This window comes from Alexandromys fortis, unplaced genomic scaffold, assembly GCF_014885135.2.
Source record: "Alexandromys fortis isolate MF-2015 unplaced genomic scaffold, M_Fortis_MF-2015_v1.1 scaffold_97, whole genome shotgun sequence".
Classification (NCBI taxonomy): Eukaryota; Metazoa; Chordata; class Mammalia; order Rodentia; family Cricetidae; genus Alexandromys; species Alexandromys fortis.
In genome coordinates this window covers 6,077,328-6,097,663 of record NW_026067981.1, presented here as the reverse complement: position 1 = coordinate 6,097,663, position 20,336 = coordinate 6,077,328, and positions in this window count along the sequence as shown.

Genomic DNA, 20,336 nt, shown 5'->3' with positions numbered 1-20,336 from the left:
TCTCACTCAGTCTGAAGATCATCAATTCACCCAAGGTGCTTGGCCCCTTAGCGTCAATGGATCCACCTGTCTCCATCCTTTCAATGTTACTTGCACAACCATGCTTCCACACCTGGCTGCTTACATGGTTTCTAGGGATCCAAACCCATGTATTTGAGCTTGTACAGCAGGCACTTTATCAACTGAGCCATCTCTCTAGCCCACTGTTTTCTGAAATAGCTCCTCTTACTGAGACCTGCGAATTACCCACTGACTAGGATGGCTTACCAGTGAACCCCAGGAATCTGCCTGTCTCCACCTTCCCCTCACTTGAGATTACAAACACAGGCCACCATGTACAGCCTTTTTACATGAATTCTAGAGAGTAAACTCAGGTCCCCATGCTTGTTTGACAGACAAGCACTCTACTGGCTAAGTTCGCTCTCAAACACAAAAGTCCCCTCTTTACAAATAACCTGATCATCTTCCATTTTAATACTCGGTCCCTGGTAATTAAATAACTGCTTTATAACAAACAACTTGAGCACTTCAAAAAATCAATTGCATCAGACTTCATGTCCTTTTAGCCCTAATTTCTGCTTCTCCCAATAATTTAGTTAATGGATCATTTATATCTTGGCTTCCCTTTGGCGAAATCACATTAACCAAAGCAGTTCCTCCCATTCATGCGTTCATTGATTCATTTGACAGACGTTTACTAAAAAAAAAAAAAAATCATGTCATTATAAAATTTGTGCTAATATTCTAAAGGTCAAAGGAAATAACCAATATGCAGGGCAATATAGAAGGAAAAACTAACAAAACAGTACTTAGGTGCTGGAAAGGACACTGCTGAGTTCTCTAAAAAGAAGACATTTCTTCGGAAGTCTGGATTGTAAGGAGCCAGTTTTCCAAGGATCAGAAGGAAAAACATTTTAGGCAAAGGAAAGAGATGGAGCAAACATTCAAGAATGGAAGAAACTAACTGGTGTGTTTAAGAACGGAAGAAACACCCGTGTGGCTGTGCCGAGTGAGCTGGGAGGGCTGAAGGGAGAGGCAAGCGAGGGTGAGCGCACAGTAGTCTGCTCCCCAGGATTAAATTATGATAGAAGGGTATCAGAGGGCAATTAAACAGCCGAGGTTCGGCACTCCTTTCAAAGTTTATAAGGACCCCTCAGAGTTAGACTGGAGAATCAATGCACTGGCAATAGTGGGAAAATCTGGTGGATATGGCTGGCGTGGATTTAGGAAATAATAGCTCTTAAAGCTAACTCTGAGGTTGTTCTAAGATTAATATTGACTTAACCAAACTGACTTCCCGTACATACGCACATTAATGTGAAGCTTAGCATTTACAATTTACCTAATCAAGACCTACAGTCAATGATGGCCTTCAAACTAAAAAAACAAAATGTCAGAATTTAACATTTTACATGGGAATAGGCCTGAAGGCTCAATGAATTAGAATATTGGGATGGATCATTTGTGCACACTTCTCATATGCTTCCTTATTCCAGCATCTGCGACTGTTAATACTGATGGTCAACTTGACTGGGTCTAGCATCACCAAGGACACATGCCTTCAGGTGCACCTGTGAGAGACTGGATGACATTACCCTCTGAGGATGACTCTGAGGGATTATGTAGATTAACTAATTGATGTGAAGGACCCACATTAACTGTGGCCAGTAACATTCCACGGACTGGGAAGGACAGCTGAATACAAATCAGAAGGCGAGCTGAACAGCTACTCCTCTCTCCACTTGCTGCCTGCCGAGGTAGTGTGGCCAGTTCCCTCAAGCTCCTGCCGCCAGGCCTTCCTTGTTAGGCTGGACGGTCCCTTTGAGCTGTGAACCAAAATCAATCCCATTTTCCTTGCATTGCTCTTGCGATGGCATCTTATCACAGCAACAGGGAAAGTAATTGATACACAGCTCCTCAAAAGGAGTGTCTGAAGGATAGTTATGTCCCCCAAGAAATTGAGAAGTATGTCGACAAGGAAGTCCAGCATTCCTGGAGGCGCCCGTTGTCACCTGTCCTGTGCAGGTTACAGGCGCAAGTGGGGCATGCTGTAATATATTAGAGGTCTCTGATTTCAGTGGCACTAATTGGATCCTGTACTGGTAAAACCAGGTGGCAACACAGAGATTAGAGAGGCAATTACTATCACAGGGCACACTGACAGAATGATAATCAGACTATTTTAATGTGTGATGAAGACTAATTAGTCACAGGATATGAAGACATTAATATAGATTGACATCTCCTGGAAGTCTTGGCTTATGTAAGAGGAAATATTTTAGGTCTGATGTGCAGAAACCTAGGCATTATGCAAGTTCCCATAATTAAGCCTATTCTTAGGCTCAGAGGCTCTCAATGGAGGAGAAGGCTAGATCATTTGGGGATTTGGGCCCTTCGGAATAGCTACAAGTATACATCAGGTAACTGATGTACCATGAAACTTCTGCTACACTGCTATCACAGAAATCGGGAGCAATTGGCCAGTTGGGATCATTAAAATGAGAAATAAGCATAAATCATAATCATATATATCATATAAAGAAAATAGTTTTGAGCTAATTTGTAGAGATGCAAAATGTTATGTGGTTGTTTTGTCAAGTGGAGACAAGTGGAGATGAGATGAGATGTGGAGTCTTGATCCAAGATTATCAAAGGAGGATAGTGGAGCTTAGACAATACGTCAAGTTTTGGCCCAAGATTGTCTTACAATAGGCCCATTAAAACTCATTTTGGGGTCATTCCACTGGTCCTTAGCACAGAAATATTTAGTAAAGACATATTCCTTATCCACTACATGCTTCCCAGTGAAGGTTATTGTGTTAGGAAGGGACAAGTGTAAGTCATTAAGCTAGCCTATCTTCACGTCAGCAGAGTTACCTAAGTGAAATCTACGCTGTCACCTCAGGAAAACCAGGAGTATGACCCCTAACAAAGGACTGAGTCAGAGGTAGAAATTTCTTCTAAATCCTTAATAAGATTTCCTGCTCACTAGAGTAGTTACCAAAAACGGGCAATTGAAATTTTATGTTATGATCATCATGGCCGTCGCTATAAATGATGTGTAGTGGCCAGAACAGACCAAGACTATCCTTGACCTCACCTATAAAGCTATTGATACGTAAAATGTTTTTTCCTTTCCACTCAGTAGGGAAAAAGCATCACTAGCAATTTGAACTCACATGGCAATGTGAATGACACACCTTGTAGAGTATTTCTCCAGAGTAGTAACTACTCTCTCTTTCCATTATAATTGCCTCGCTAGTCCATAGAACACCACACTGATAATTAATACGAAGCAATTTGGAATTGACCATCAAGGAATAATAGACCTTCTGGACATCATAATAAAACACATGCATGTAGAGGGTAGGAGCAAACCCTGGAAACCTTCAAGTCTTGCTGTATTAAAGAAGCATCTCAGCAACCCAGTGGTGATGTAAAGAATGATGGGGTGTTCCTTAAAAAGTGATAATATTTTCATATTTGTAGTACCCATAATGAAGTCAAAGTGCAATAAAGATCAAAATATTTGACATACTATTCCGACTCAGTTACCAAGTGACTGATAAGTTTGGCTGTTTTAGGTAAATCTCAGAACAAGAAATATCTCTGTGACAGATGGGATCTAACTGAAATCATTCTGCTCATTTTTAAAAAATAACATAGAAGACCTCTTTGTACACTATACACAACCACAGTATGGAATACCTAGAAGTCCAAATAGGAAAACATGGATAACTTTCCTATGGTTAGTAAGATCTCAAATGCTTGAATAAGACTGTGCTCCTCTCTGCCAGCACCTACTTGGCATTTGAAAGTAGTGCATGAACAAACTCAAGACATTCATGATCACTAAGCCAAAATTATAGAAAAATCTGAAAAGAAATTCTAGCACAGAGGAAAATGGAAAGACACAGCAAGATGGCACAAGAAAAAATTACATTACGATAGGAATAGTTGAGTTAGGAAAGAAGCAAACATGTACAATTTAGTGAACCACCAAACCCCTAAAACAAATGGGGAGAAAAACAAAGAACAAACACTATTGGAACTAAGCAAGAAAACAGTCAGCAAAGTTATGAGAACTGGCAAATATATCTTAATTGCGATCCTAAGAAGCAATGATCTCAACTGTTAAATACTTTGGCTAGTTTCAACCATTTGTTGCCTGCAAGAAATACAGTTCTCTGGCAAAGGCAAACACAGGGACTTAAAGTCGAAGCATGGAAAATGATTTACTAAGCAGGTGGACAAGGAAACAAGAAGGTGCAACCATCCATCTATTTAACAAAGGAGACTTATGGAATTAGTCAGAAAAAGTTCAGTGTTTATTTTTAAAGGGGGCAATTCTTTAAGAAGATACTATAATGCCTGTTGAGATATATACTGTTGGGACCATTTGGAGTCCTGACCTTCAGCTGCTCTTCCCTGCTAGAGCCTTCTGATTAGAGTCACTAAAAGCTGTGCCTTGCCTTGAGGATCAAAGGATAAGGTTTTCACCTGTTGGCCCACTTGACCGTTGGGTATATAAGCCTCCATGGTGCTATTGAATAAAGGGCTTCTTACCAGTGATTAGACGTCTGTGTGTCTATCTCTCTGTCTGTATGAGTTTGTGTGTTTCAACCTCCAGACCCTTGCTCGGAAGCTCGCTAACTGTATGGGAGCACATAGAACACAGATGGCATTGTGCACTGCAATATACATCAAGTGTTGGTGCATCTAATTTCATAAACAAACACTAGTAGACATAAAGGGACAGATAATTAGTCTAGATAAAAAAAAACTTGTGGGTAGCTTCAGTACCCTGTTCTCATCTACTGATATTGTCCAGACCCCTCCCCAAAGGACGTCAGCTGAATCAGAACAAATAGACTTAACAAATATTTACAGAATAGCCCACTCAAAAGCTATAGAATATATATTCTATTTAGCATCCAGAAGAAGTTTCTGCAAGAAAAACCATACTGGAACACAACCAAAGTCTTAACAAATGTAAAAAAAAACAAACTAATTTCCTGTATCTTATCGAAATCAAAGTCAATGCTAAGAGAAGCTACACAACTGAGCATACATGTTTAAAGATTGAATAAAGGATCTTAAATCACGGTGGGTCATTAAGAGAGCAGTGGTAACAATTTTGCTAGAATCAAAGGAAATCAAAGTAACATTTGCCTTAACTTTTGGGACCCAACACATAGAGTTGTTATGGGGAGAGGGATAGCTATGAGGGTCTATATCAAACATTCAGAGAACTCTCAAATAACTGAATTTATATGTTTCAAGGTCTCGGGAAGGCAATTACTAGCAGTAGAAAGAAAGAAATAATAAAGACTAGACTAAGATTTATGAAATGGAGACTAAAAGAACAATATAAAGAATCAGCAAAACACATATTTCAAAAAAAATAAAATAATAAGCTTTTATCCAAATTAACCAAAAAAGGCATAAGACTAAATTAATAAATTAGAGGCAAAATGAGGACAATACAGCAAAAACCAATATGATATAAAGAACCAGCAGTGTATATATTTTTAAATATTTTCTTTTGTTCTTTGAAAATCTCATGTATTTATATAAAGTATATTGATTATATCCATCTACTATCACCCCCTCCAACTCCTCATAGTGTTACCCACCTTTCTTCCCTCCAAGCTTCATGTATTATTTTTATTTTATTTCTGTTACTAATGATCCCAAGAGTCCAATTAATGCTGCCTGTATAAACACACATGTGTAGACACCCACTGAGACATGAGCTACGCACCTGCAGCCATGTCTCCAAAGAAGAGTGATGTTGCTTCCTTGTTAAGGGAATATTTTCCAAACCTATTTTATGATAATTAGGAAAAGGTGGAATAAATAGATGATTTTTAAACATGTATGGCTACCAAAATTAAACCGTGAGACCATAAACAACGAAAACAGATCTTCAGTGAGGAGGGAGTAATTAGCTCGCAACTTAAAAACTAAAAAAGCCCCAGGACAAGATGGATTTATTGCTGACTTTTTTTGACCTTTAGAGAACTAACATAAATACCCCTCAAATTAGTTTGTAAAGTAGAAACAGAAGGAATGTCACCAAATTCACTTTATGAAACCAGTTTTTTTCTGATACCCAAACCTGAAGATTACCCAATATAAAAAAATAAATTACATACCAATTTCCCGAGTGAACATGGACAAAGTCTTCTCAATAAAATATTAGCAAACAAATCAAACAGAACATAAAGAAGGACATACACCATGACCATCTCGGCTTTATTCCAGTGTTAAGAGAACATACAAATCAGTAAATTTAGTACAGCACATAGACTCATGGACAGAAACCATGTGATCATCTCAATAGATGCATAAAAATCTGTGGTAAAATCCAGAATCCCTTCATAATAAATGCTCTGAGGATAGTAGGGATAGAACAACTATACCTCAACATGGTAAGATCTCTATATAGCAGCCTGTAGCCAACATCCTACTGAAAGGATTTCCTCTAAAATCATGATAAAGAACAAAATGTCTACTCTCTGCCTTGGTTAATACAGTGCTTGGAATCTTGGAGCAATAAGGCAAAAAAAGGATAAAAAAAGATATCAAATTATCCTTAAGGAAGGGAGAAATCAAATTATCCCTCCTTCAGATGATATGATCTTACGTATCAAAGAGTCTAAAGATTTTCTCAGAAAACTCTCAGATCAGATCAATGCCTTCAACAGAACCAAAAGATACAAAATCAACCTACAAAAAAAAAAAAAAAAAAGACAGTTGTTCTTCTATGTACCAGTAAGAAACATGGTGATAAAATCTGGAAAAACAATCATATTAACAGTAGCTTCAAAAGTAAAACAGGAACAAGCCTAACGAAGGAACTGAAAGTCTTCTACAATGGAAACTAAACCACCAAAGGGAAAAGTGAAGAGGACACTAGAAAACAGAAAGACCTCCCATATTAGTGGGCCAGCAGAATGCATTGTGAATGTGCTACTCCTGAAAGTAGGCCACAAAAACTCTGCTGGCATTTTTCACAGAACCAGAAAACAAAATTCTAAAATTCATGCAGAAATACCAAATGCTTAAAGAAATATTAAGCAGAAAAATAATATAAATTCCAGACTAAAAATTGTATAAATATAGTAAAAAAAATCATTAGTATTGGCAGAAAAACAGATACACAAACTAAAAACAAAAGTCGCACACATAATCTTACATGCTACAGTCACCTAATTTTTGACAAATGTGGTGGAAACATGCATTGAAGAAGACAGTCTCGTCAATAAACAGTGCTAGGAAAATGGGATAGTCATATGTAAAAGAATGAAACTAAATTTCTGTCTCTCACTCTGCACAAAAATCAATTCAGGACACACCAAAAACCTTATTATAAAAGCTGAAACTTCAAAATTGCCAGAGGAAACATTTCAATACACAGACAAAAGCAAAGACTCTCTGAAAAGAACTCCAGCAGCTCAGAAAACAGTCACAAGCATTGACAAATAGAATTGCTTTAGGTTAGCATGTGAATGACAAAAAAAAAAAAAAAAAAAAAAAAAAAAAACAGTAGCATGAAGAAAAAAGGAAAGGAATCTTTGCCAATTATACATCTAACAAGCAATTTGTATATAGAATATATGACAGTCACAAATATTAGCACCAGTAAAACACACCATCCAAGTAATAGTTGATATAAAATGAAGATCAAATTATTGGTGCTGGCATAACTGGATATCAGCACGTAGAAGAATGAAAATAGACCCATATCTATCACCATGCACAAAACTCAAGTCCAAATGGATCAAAGACCTCAACATAAAGCCAACAACATGGAAGGTCACAGAAGAGAAAGTGGGAAGTACAACACATTGGCACAGGAGACCACTTCCTAAATATAACCCCAGTAGCACAGAAACTGAGAGAAACAATTAATAAATGGGGCTTCTTAAAACTGAGAAGCTTCTGTAAAGCAAAGGACACAGTCAACAAGGCAAAACAGCAGCCTACAGAATAGGAAAAGATCTTCACTAACCTCACATCAGAGGACTGACCTTCAAAATATACAAAGAACTCAAGAAATTGGTCATCAAAAGTACAAAGAATCCAATAAAAAAAAATGGAGTACAGGCCTAAATAGAGAACTCTCAACAAAGGAATCTAAAATGATTGAAAGACACTTAAGGAAATCCTCAACATTCTTAGCCATCAGAAAAATGCAAATCAAAACAACTCTGATTGCTATTGCTAAAACTTCAAGAACTATGTTAAAGAGAAATGGAGAAAGTGGACAGCCTTGTCTTGTTCCTGATTTTAGTGGAATTGCTTTGAGTTTCTCTCCATTTAATTTGATGTTGGCTGTCGACTTGCTGTATATTGCTTTCATTGTATCTAGATATGCTCCTTTTATCCCTGACCTTTCCAAGACCTTTATTGAGAAGGGGTGAGACCCACATTGGAGCACTGGACTGAGCACCCAAGGTGCAGTTGAAGAGTGGAAGGAGTGAGAATATGAGCAAAGAGGTCAAGACCATGATGGGTTCACCCACTGAAACAGTTTACCTGAGCTAATGGGAGCTCATCAACTCCAGCCAGACTGGGACAAAATAAGCATAGGACCAAACTAGTCCCTCTGAATGTGGTTGATAATTGGATGGCTGAGGCAGATTGAGGGGCCACTGGCAGTGGCACTGGGATTCATCCTTACTGCATGTACTGGCTTTTTGGGATCCTATTCTCTTTGGATTGATACCTTGCTCAGCCTAGATATAGTAGGGGAGGGCCTTGGACCTTCTACAAAGCAATGTGCCTTACCCTTTCTGAGGATTAGTTGGGTGTGGGTTGGAAGGGTGTGTAGAGGGAATGGGAAGAAGGGAGAGAGTGGGAACTTGGATTAGATTTTTTAAAAAAAATCTAATAAATTTTAAAAAAGAATTATAAAACCATCTTACTCCTATAAGAATGGCCAAGATCAAAAACACCAATGACAACTTATGCAAAAGAGGATGTGGGATAAAGGGAATGCTTTTGCATTAGTGGTGGAAATGCAAATTGGTATAGCCCCTTTAGATATCAGTATGGCAATTTCTTAGAAAATTAGGAAACAACCTTCCTCAAGCTCCAACAATAACACTTTTGAGTATATACCCAAAGGATGCTCAAATGTACCACAAAGACACGTGCTCACCTATGTTCATAGCAGCATTGTTTGTCATAGCCAGAACCTGGAAACAACCCAAATGCCCCTCAACCAAAGAATGGATAAGGAAAATGTGGTACATTTACACAATGGCATACTATACCTTGAAATCTGCGAGCAAATGGATGGATCTAGAAAGCATCATATTGAGTGAGGTAACCCAGACCCAGAAAGACAAAAATCATATGTACTCACTCATAAGTGACTTTTAGATATAAAGCAAAGAAAAAATAGCCTACAATTCACAATTTCAGAGAACCTAGACAACAATGAAGACCTTAAGAGAGACATACATGAATCTAATCTACATGGGAAGTAGAAAAAGAAAAGATCTCATGAATAAATTGGGAGCATGGAGACCACAGAAGAGGATTGAAGAGATGGGGAGAGGAAGGGAGGGGAAAAGAGAAAAATGTATAGCTCAATAAAATCAATAAAAACGAAAAATAAATTAAGAAAGAATAAGAAAACATTCAACATCCTTAGCCATTAACAAAAGACAAAGTGAAAGTTCACTGTGATTCCAACTCAGCACAGGTAACTGTGCTGTTGTTAAGAAAGCTAATAACAGCTGAGTGATTTTCCATTATCCTTATCCATCCTTCTGCAGATGGACATCTAAGTTGTTTCCTGTTTCTAGCTCTTATAATAGAGCATCAATGAACATGGTTGAGCCAGTGTCTCTGTGGTAGGATGAAGCATCCTTTGGGTATATGCAAAGAGTGGTATAGCTGGATCTTGAGGTAGATTGCTTTCCACCACCCTGAGGAACTACCACATGGATTTCCATGTTGGTAGTACAGGTTTGCACTCCAATCATCAATAGATGTGTGTTCTCCCTATTCCACATCCACACCAGCTTGAGCTGCCACTTACGTTATTGACCTTGGCCATTCTAATGGCTGTAAAATGGAATCTCAATGTAATTTTGATTTGCATTTCCCAGATGGCTAAGGATGTTGAACATTTCTTTAAATATTTCTCAGACATTTGAGTTTCCTCATTTGAGAATTCTCTGGATCAGTATCCCATTTTTAATTGGGTTGTTTTCTTGATATTTAGTTTCTTTTTAGCTGTTTATATATTTTGGATATGAACCCTCTGTCAGATGTGGGGTTGATAAAAAAATCTTTTCCCATTTTGTAGGCTGTAACTTTGTGGGAATGATGGTTGTCCTTTATCACGCAGAAGTTTTTCAGTTTCATGAGGTCCCATTTATTAATTACTGATATTAGTGCCTATGCTAATGGTGTTCTTTTCAGAAAATCTTTCCATGTGCCAATGAGTTCCACTATCCCACACTTTCTCTCTTTCAGGGGTATCTGATTTTATGTTGAAGTCTTTGATTCATTTTGAGTTGAGTTTGTGCATGGTGATACGTGTGGATTTATTTGAATTCCACATGCTGCTGTAAAGCGTGAAACAATCCTAATGTGGGGTAAACTTGTACAACCATTTTGGAAATCAGTATGGCAGTTTCTCAGAAAATTGAGAATCAACCTATCACAAGATCCAGCAATACTACTCTTGGGCATATACCCAAAGTATATTCAACCATACTACAAAAACATTCATTCAACTATGTTCATAGAAACATTATTAGCAATAACCAGAACCTGGAAACAACCTAGATGCCCTCAAATGAAAAATGGATAAAGAAAATGTGGTACATTTACACAATGGAATACTACTCAGCAATAAAAAGAAAAAATGACATCTTGAAATTCGCATGCAGGGGCTGGAGAGATGGCTCAGAGGTTAAGAGCATTTGCCTGCTCTTCCAAAGGTCCTGAGTTCAATTCCCAGCAACCACATGGTGGCTCACAACCATCTGTAATGAGGTCTGGTGCCCTCTTCTGGCCTGCAGGCATACACACAAATCAGAATATTGTATGCATAATAAATAAATAAATAAATAGAAAGAAATTTGCATGCAAATAGATGGAACTAGAAAAAACACAATCTTGAGTGAGGTAGCCCATACTCAGAAAGATGAGCATGATATGTACCCACTCATAGGTGAATACTAGCTATAAAGCAAAGGATTAGGAGCCTATAGTCCATGACCCCAGAGAAGCTAAGTAACAAGGATAGATAGATAGATAGATAGATAGATGATAGAAAGATAAATGATAGATGGATAGGTAGATAGATAGATAGATAGATAGATAGATAGATAGATAGATAGATAGATAGATAGAATTATAGAAAGCTGATAGACAGACAGATGATAGATAGATAGATAGATAGATAGATAGATAGATAGATAGATAGACAATAGGATTTTATTTAGCCAGAAAGAAGAAAAATTACATTGCAGGAAAATGGAACTAAAGAAACATAAAAAGAACACGAGTCGGATTCACACAACTATTCCACGTCTCCTATCACATGTGATTTGGGAAAATTAGGGGAACTAGAGGAAGGTGAGGACAAAAGAGAGTAATGGCCCTGTGTGAGGACAAAAGAGAGTAATGGTCAGAGGGCAAGATGACCTTGAATAAAATCATCCCACAGAACCCATCAGTTTGTACAATGAATGGGCACCAGTAACTCTTCAAAGGAGAGACACTTAAAACTTGGTTCTGTTAGAGCCTAGAGACCTTATGGATCACAAAAGATAATGAGACCAGATGATCCCATCCTGAACTAGGAGTTAGCATCAGAATCACAAGAGTGAGAAAGGAAACAATATATAATGAACTCAAACAGATGGAAAGAGCAAAAAGGAATTAATACAAAGAGCCCAGGCTACTATGGAGCCTCACCATTCTGTTCCATTGCCTCACTCTTAGACTATGCCTATGGTCTTATGTGGTTTGGTAAGTTTTTAGAACACTACAATATACCAGTCTAATTTATGCATGGTGTGGAGACCACACAGCACAAGTCTGAAGAGTGTTGCTCGATACACAGTAAGGAAATGTCTATAATGGGACAGAATTGTATGCAGTGTGTTTTATTGTATGATATATATGGGGAAAGGCTACTCTGAGTTATAGATTATGGATGGCTAAACTGGTCAGGAATTTGGAAAGGACAAAACTGATGACAGATAGTATTTGAATGTAGAAACTATTCTAACAACTTCCCACTAGAGGACATCCATAGCAAAGGGACCCTCAAATATATGTGAGGGTGAGGTGTACAGGGTAATTTAACCAGCCTAAAATGACACAGGTTCTCTGGGGAATGATGGCAGATAAGGGGCTTTGCCTGGGTCTCTGCTGTTGGCAAGTTCGTCACAGAGCTTACAGTATTAGCCAGACTTCAGTGGCGAAAGACCATGCTTCCATTGCCACTTTGTATCTGGGACCACTGATCAAGCACTGGGACGGTTGAGGGAAAGGTTGATTGACATCTTCAAAATGCAGCATCCATATGAATTGTAAACTAAGCTAACCTCTGCTCATGCTCAGTAGCCCACACTTTTAGGCCAAGAAGCAAAGAAAGAGAATCATTTTACTAAGTAGATGATGGATCTCAAGCATCAGAGTGGGTTGGTTACTGCCATAGGAATAAGCAGTATGAAAAACAATGGTTAGAACACAGAAAAATCCACCAGAGTGCTTCTCAGCACCCCTTTCTGTACAATCCAGTGGATATTTATGGCAATGACTTGACCTGATGCTGGGGGATGGTCTTTTTGTACACTGGGAATATGTATTGTTCTCATTGGTTGATAAACAAAGCTGCTCTGGCCTATGGCAAGGCAGGATAGAGCTAGGCAGGAAATCCAAGCAGAGATACAGAAGAAGGGTGGAGTCAGGAAGATGCCAGCCAGCCATTGAAGAATCAAGACATGTAGAAAATGAGATCACAAGCCACAAACCACATGACAAAGCACAAATGAGAGATATGGAGTAATTTAAATGTAAGAACTAGGTAGTAATAAATCTGAAGAAAGATAAGTAGAAAGCAGATTAGCCACCAGCCACCAGCCATGTGAGTCCGTCATCTAGGCAGGGGATTCAACCTCAGAGGACAGTAAAGATGACTGCTGCTCCTACAGACCTGACCAAGCCAGAAGTAGCCCTCTAAGACACTCCAAACTCCTACATTACAGAAACTGTGTGATAATAAATATGGATTTGGCTTAAGCCAATAAACTAACAGTTATTTGTTATATAACAATAGATATTGTCAGGTATACCTGGATACACTGAAGATAATCATTAGTAATGACTATGCTTATTATACACTAATTTCTGTGATAAATGTTTCATTTAATCTTCACTTGAACCTTATGAAGCAAGCACTATTATTAGCTTCATATTATAGAACAGGATCCCAGGGCACAGGAAGTTAAGTATCCTGCCAAGAGACACATAGCCTGAGCGGTATTGCAAGGATGATAAGATGCATATTTTCCTATAGTTAATGCCTCTGGCTCTTACCATTAAAGATGTCTCACAATGGCTGCCAGTCACACAGCAATTTGACAGGATTGTAATTGTGTGCACATTGTGTAGCCTTGGTTGTGGCTGATTCTTATTGTTATTGCTTCAGTCGTGTTGGAAACATTGAATTTAATTAATGCTTAAAATATTTGCAAAAGACTATACTATGACTTGGCATTAAAATTAAGAGTTGGTGTGTGTGTGTGTGTGTGTGTGTGTGTGTGTGTGTGTGTGTGTGTGAAAATAGAGCAACAGATCACAAGTTTGAAAAACTTGAGGCATATATCCATCACTGGAAGAATAGTAGCAATTCCACATTTTTCACAAAACATCAAGTAAGTTCCTTATGATACACAAGAAAAGATGAACCCCTCAAATAGCTACTTCCATTGTTCAGATGAATAAAAAGATTAACTATCGTGTGCCATGAAAAATGCTGTAATGTCCACATTTTCTTAAAAAAAAGACAGGAAAAAATTCACAACAAGATGATTTTGGAATGACTATATCTATGTCATGGAGAGCCATAATTAGGAGCTTCTTCCAAGATGAGCTGGTCGTCTTGTCTTCCTCCTTGGTGTTTTCACAGCAACGACTCACCTTATGTATTTAAAGATGATCCTGTATAGTTGTGACAGAGGCATATGAACTCTGGGGTCGTGACTCCAGAGCCTATGCTCTTGCTCACAATACAAAGCATCTGTCACATGACTTGGATTGTTGGGACCATATAGAACATTCTTCCTCAAAGTTGTTTGATGACTTGAAAGCCTACTATTCAGAATCATTTCCACCTCTGAAAAAGTTTGGGAGGCCAGGTGCTTAATAATATGAGTATACTTTGCAATGTCAAACAATATCTTAAAAATGGTTGAGATGCTAAATTTTATGTATATTTTCTATTGTTAAAATATAAATAAATATGTCTGAACCCCTCCAAAGCACGGCTCCCCACTGAGTGGAGATGAAACTTAGATTCTCTTCTAATGTGTAGAAAAAAAAGAGGAAGTGACAGGGTGTAATTTCTCTCTCACCTCTTCCAGCCCTCTCTCAGGAAAACAGATCTTTAAATAAACTGCTAAATACTCCAAATAATAAATGATTCAACTCCTCAGAGAGTTACATATGAAATAGTCTGTGGGATGTTCCTCTGTGGGAAAATCCTGAGTAGAAATAATAACAATGATGATGCCAAGGTTGGCAGGTAAGAGAGTAGCCGTTGGCATGGCAGAATATCAGCGGGTCAAGTGGACACGTACAGGTAATGAGCCGCTGTAAGAGGAACAAGATGAAGAAAAGAGGAAGGAAAGAAGCCTCCATATTCACTTCTCATGCTCACCCTCCCTGATGAGGCTCTGTCCCCAGTTGGGACTGTGTTTTATCAACCATATATGTAGCCTGCAGCAGCCCTTTCTTCCCTCAGATTCTCTATCTTTTTCTACCCTGAGGAGGAGGCTGGGGGAGGTAGAAGAACAGGCATGTTGAGCTGCTGGGTCTGGGTTCTCAGCCCAGGCAGGGAAGGACAATGGGGGAACTGAGAACTCCAAATCATACTGTCAGAGTGAACTTACATTCATTGCTAAGAACATTGATGTTATTAGGCCAGACAGAGGGATGTCGATGTGAATCATTTTCAGTGGTATTCCATATTCATAATGGACTAAATATAGTAAGAAGAATGGGACTAGCGGGCACAGCCCCTGATGGTCATAGTGGATGATTCCCATGATAAGATTAAACGCTAGCCCAGCTTTTGTGTTCCCAGAGGGGTACAGAAAGCCATCTCCCTAGCCTCTAACCCGAAGATGAAACCAACACATAGCTGTTCGATTTTTATCCTTTCTTCCCAGTAGCCAAATTCAAATACCATGTCAAAAGGCCAGGCACTTGGCTCTGGTATCTGGAGATTTAGAGGATAGCGGTCCAGCCAGGAGCAGCTAATCTTTCCTACGGCAATCTGTGCCTTTATCCCACATCAAAGCCTGAAGTCATGATTTTCTTTAAAGAAGAAAGTTGGTGTTTTCATTATGTAAAACAAAATAAGAGACAGTTTCATCTAAATGAAATAAATAAGCCTTTTTTTATCCTATGATATCACCAGTGGTGGAGAGGGTAGAAAGGAAATGGGGCCATTGATCCATTTCTAAAATGCAAAACCAGGAACTCAACTGATTATGACTCAGAAGCTTAAAGTCCTAGATTATAAATGCAATAGAATAAATCTAATGTTGACTATTTGTATATATGCCATTGAGCATTTAGTTGCAAATAAAGACAAAATAAAATGTTTTGCTTTTAATTTTTGAAACTTCTGATATAAAATAATACATATTCATACTAAGCTACCAGAAAAAAAATTTTTGTGCAACCCACTGGCTCATGATAACCATTGTAGCAATTAAGTCTTTCAGTCATGTTCTGATTGGCATATACATGTAGGTGATACTGCCTTGAGGCAATTGAGTTTGAAATTCTTCTGTATAAATAATTTGATTCATGCATGTATCATTTCAATATTTACCTGGAAGTCATCCAGAAGTATTTGCTCAGCACTTAAAAACTCATTAGTAAAATCTGTGGGAGTAGAATTGGTATCATGCCTCTTGATTTTGGAAATAACTTGGCAACGGGGAAAGAAATGGTATTCAAGACCTATGTTCTGGTTTGCCCTCTAGAAGCACCATACTTTCCAGAGCACCTGTGTGCATGGTTTTGGGACACAGCTGCTAAGATAAGACCTTGCATGAGAGCTGGGAAGTGGAGGTGAAAGATGACTCTCTGAAGCTTTTAACAGGTTGGCACACTGAGGAACAGGAGGAGATGGTACCTCTCATGTTCTCGCTTGTCCTTACTCCCTACTCCGTGTCTACTTCTACCTATCTTCTGGCCAACCACAGATCAGTCTACTTCCAGTGGAGACTCATAGGTGTGGATCCATGGGTACAGTAGCTTTTCCATCCTCTTCTATATGTTTTCCAATATTTTGAATCTTAATTACCTACTGTGGTGGTTTAAAAGAAAATGGCCCCCATACAAAGGTATGTGGCTCTGTTGGAGTAGGAGGGGCCTTGTTACAGGAAGAGTGTCACTGTGGAGGTGGGTTTTGAGGTCTCATATATAATCAAAATACCACCCAGTATCTCAGCTCATTTCCTATTGCCTGCAAGATGTAGAACTCTCAGCTCCATGTCTGCCTGCGTGCCTCCATATCCCACCATGATGATAAGGGACTGAGCCTCTGAACTGTAGGCGAGCCACACAATTAAATAGTTTCCTTTATAACAGGTGCTGTGCTCATGGTGTCTCTCCACAGCAACAGAAACCCTAAGATACCTCCATTTTGGCTTTTATGTCCCTTGCAATGTTCTAACCTGTTCACTAGACACGAGAGCCATTTTCTCTAATCGCCTGCCTTCCCACACCATATTTTTCTTTGCAATGTCATTTGTATGGTAAATGCTTTGTCCCTTTAAATTCTGCATCTCTTTGCTTCTCTGACTAAACTCTTAATGGCACAGTTATTTGTTGGAAAGAGGGTTCGAGTTAAGCAAAATCTAAGGAGAATCTCTAGACTGAGTCTATTTTGAGTATCAAGTGGAAGGCATGGGTGAGGTAACGCAGTCCCTGTGACAGCTGCAGCAGCATAGCTGTTTTCAGCATCTTAGGAAGCCACCAGGACTCAAAGGACCATGGAAGGAAAGACTGAGACTGACTGGCGACTGCTGGCACAGACCATTTAGAGGAAGCAATGAAAGCCAACTGTGTAACTTGTTGATTACAGCTAGTGGAGAGATGGAGACAGATGGGAGAAATAAAATAAGGAGTCAAAATGTCACATTTCCAGCTCTAAAAACATGCCTATAAAACAACCATGGCTAGCATAAAGGAATTTATGATCTTTCAGCTTCCAGGTGAGGTCTCAAAATAGAAAACTTCCCATGTTTAATCATGTGGGTCACTGAATTATGAAGCAAATTGAATTTGCAAGCTTACAGAAACTCTTTGTGTCAAATTTAGGGCATTAGCTGGTAAGGAATAGAATGTCAGGATTTAAAGTGAGGATACACGGGGAAACTCAGATGAAGCTAGGACACTGAACTGTGCCAAGAGCCATCTGTTACCAAGTGCTTGCCTCCCTCTCGTGAGGAGATGAGCCTTCCTTTCCCTAAAGAACTTATAAAGGTGGCTCCATGTTGCTGGGAGATTCTGATCATCCTCAAAACCTTTCCCTACACTTTCTCATTACATTTAGTACACTAAATCCCAGCATGCCTCAAGGAAGATATTAAGAACTATAGCCCATGAGACAGATCACACACACACAGAGAGAGAGAGAGAGAGAGAGAGAGAGAGAGAGAGAGAGAGAGAGAGAAAGAGAGAATAAATTACAAGGTATAACTCTTGCAGGTGAGTGTTCAGATCTGGGAGGTGGAGCGTGTGCATGAGAAAGGATCTTAAGGATTTGGATAAGGATGAAAAGGATATAAAATTATAACTGGAAAATTTTACTGATGACAATAGTAACAAAAGTTCTAAATTTAGTAGCATAATGGCAAGTTTTTTCACAAGTATTAAAATCAGTCTTTTGAAATTTATTAAGACAATATGATTAGAAAGAAATCTGTATTTTTCAAATCATGTATTTTCCATTTTTAAGACTGGACAAGAATTCCAAAGGTAGTTGGTAATTTTATGAATAACTTAGTATTTTCATAGTCTTATAGATTTTTCCATTTAAATGTCCTCTTGTTAAAGTGAAATGTTAGGATATTAAAATATACTTATATTTTCATTAATGTAACAATATGACATGGTAGATATTGAAGTATTAATTTAAAATGTCATACCAAGAATTTAACTTAGGTGAAATTACAATACATAAATATTGATATTAAAAATATAGAAAATATAAGTAGTCATATATCTTAAAGCTAAATTGATTGAATATGATCAAAATATAATGTTCAAAAATTTTAAAGAATAAATAAAAATATTACATAAAAATAAGTTGATAGTTTCAGGAAAATACTCCTGCCATACACAAAAGCCTTTCTCTATATGCTTCAGGGGTAAATTCTATCAGCTACACAAAAGAAGCCATGATTATGGTCACAAATGAATCTTCAGAATATGGAGGAAGAAAACCTTCATTTTGTTAAAGGCTTGCATATGCAATATTGAAATCGGACAAAACATCACTAAAAAAAGCTAGCATGATGATTTACACCTGCAATCCTAGCAATTTCTGAGACTAAGGTAGGACAGTATTGAATTTTCGGCTAGTCTAGGTCATGTAACAAGACCCCCCCCCCCCCAAAAAATAAGAGGAGGACAATATCCCAAGAAAAATATTTAAATCCATTATTACATGAACATACAAAATCCTTAACAAAATATAGTAGTTCTTATCAAGCTCAAATGGAATTTATCCTACAATGCAATGTTTAATTAATAATTGAAAATCGATTGGGAAATTGATCATAATAGGTTAAAAACAAATTATCTGATTATCTAAGTAGAGCTATGAAAACTTGTCAACCCGGAATATATATGTATAAAACATAAATATTTATAATAAAAATATCAGGAAAACTAGGACTAGGAGGAAGTGTTGACTTGGCAATGATTGTCTGTTACAGTAATTACACAGACGTGGGGTTGAGAGCGACAGAGTAGAGCTGAAGGGAAAGTGTGAGGCCTCTACACAGAAATTCATTTTCAACAAAGATATTAAGGCAATTCAGTAAGAAAAAGAAATAAACTCAGAAAATTGCACCAAAATAGCAGCTACAACGGAGGGGCCAAGGGAAGACGAACCTTGGTTCCTGCTGTCACTATTCTAGTTAGACCTTTAAAAAAAATCTCTAGATGCTGAGGCTGGTAAGGCCAAGTGGCTCTGGGCTTCCATTTGCTTCCTTGTCTATTCTGTTTGTCTTTACTTCTAATGTTTCTTTTCAGTTTCCTTTGCTGAGAGGTTACCCCATTTCATTTTCAAACGCCCCACTGTTTTTAGATTTCTTTTTCTATCAGAATAGCCAAGCAGAAAACATTAAAAAAGGTGAAAGGCAAGCAAGTGCACACACACACATACACACACACACGTGTGCACGCAGATGGACATACACACATACACACACACGTGCACGCGCATGAACACACACACAGCCTCTTCTCAGAATAATATGTTCATGCACTCACGAGTGACAGATCGAATAAGTCACATGACCAGTCCTAACATCTAGAGGCTTTTGCTCTTCCGTAGCAGAGAAGTGAATTATTGCTGAATTATAGTATAATTTCATATACTTCACTTGTTGAATATTTAAAAGTGTATTTGTTCCACTTTGGTGTAACTTCAGTTGATAGAATGTCAATTCTTCATTAAAAGTAAATTTTCTTTAAGATGGTATATTTAAAAATTATCACATGGAAAGCAAACCCCAAAGCCAGATTTTTTTTCAGTATTCTACAACATAAAGCATACTGGTAAGCTGTAGTTTAGTTTTTGTACTTGTTGAGCCCTGCCTCTGAGAACATGAAGGTTTTCTTTCCTCAGACTCAAGTGTGTTCATGTCTTCCAAGGCCCTTTCCTGTGTCAGGCTAGTCCCCCACCTAGTCCATGTGACAGGGAGAAACAAGCAACTTACAGTACTTTTTTTTTATTGAAAAGAAAAAAAAAATTTCTGCCTCCTCCCAGCCTCCCATTTCCCTCCCCCTCCTCCCGCCCTTCTCTCCCTCCCCCCACTTTTCTCCTC